General features: G+C 28.8%; 1 long non-coding RNA gene across 1 annotated transcript; it reads right to left on the bottom strand.

Annotated features, from left to right (window-relative positions):
* LOC112094814 lies at positions 1–624 on the bottom strand. The gene is made up of 3 exons (XR_002903690.1): positions 546–624; positions 194–286; positions 1–59 (listed from the first exon to the last, which is right to left on the bottom strand). It is a non-coding gene; the product is annotated as an uncharacterized LOC112094814 (long non-coding RNA).
* Between the last annotated feature and the right edge of the window lie 29 nt (positions 625–653).

Genomic DNA, 653 nt, shown 5'->3' with positions numbered 1-653 from the left:
TTCCAAGAATTGTAATATTTTTAGGTCCGACTATCGCCGCAAATGTTCGAATGTTATACCTATAATGTTTTAATATTATTTGAAAAGTTAATGAATATACAAGCTTAAACATGTTTATGAGATTAAAAAATGACTGATGTAGAAAATTTTGAGATTTTAAATTTACTAAATTCAATGATAAATATAAACTTACTTCATGTCACCTTCCACATCTGGAATATCTTTTATGAGGCAAGCCGCCACAAAATATAATGCGACATACGTAATGATGAATACGTTTGGGGGGCTACAGGGTAAAATTGAAAGCGAAACATAAGATTTCTATAAAATATTGAACTAATGTCTAGGCATTAACTGAAATAACAAAAGTTATATACTTGCAAGTTTTATTTCTTGTTTAATTTTTTTATTTTTTGAAGAGATTCTTGCATGTTTTTAGCAATATAAAAAATTTTAATTGAAAATTATTTACATAATTTGGCAAAAGTTCATTTGATTAAAAAAAGACCAAAATATGAAATAACAATATCTAAATTAACACGTACCTCCATTGGAATGGAAGTCCAAGAGAAACTATGGTGGCGTAGAGTACACCGGCATGGTGAGCTGTACTCATCTGCACAAGTCGCTTTTGTTATTCAAAATATCTCTCT

The sequence above is a fragment of the Morus notabilis genome, unplaced genomic scaffold, assembly GCF_000414095.1.
Source record: "Morus notabilis unplaced genomic scaffold, ASM41409v2 C11275207, whole genome shotgun sequence".
Lineage (NCBI taxonomy): Eukaryota > Viridiplantae > Streptophyta > Magnoliopsida > Rosales > Moraceae > Morus > Morus notabilis.
Note: the sequence above shows the minus strand (reverse complement) of the source record. Positions and strands in the feature narration are given on the sequence as shown.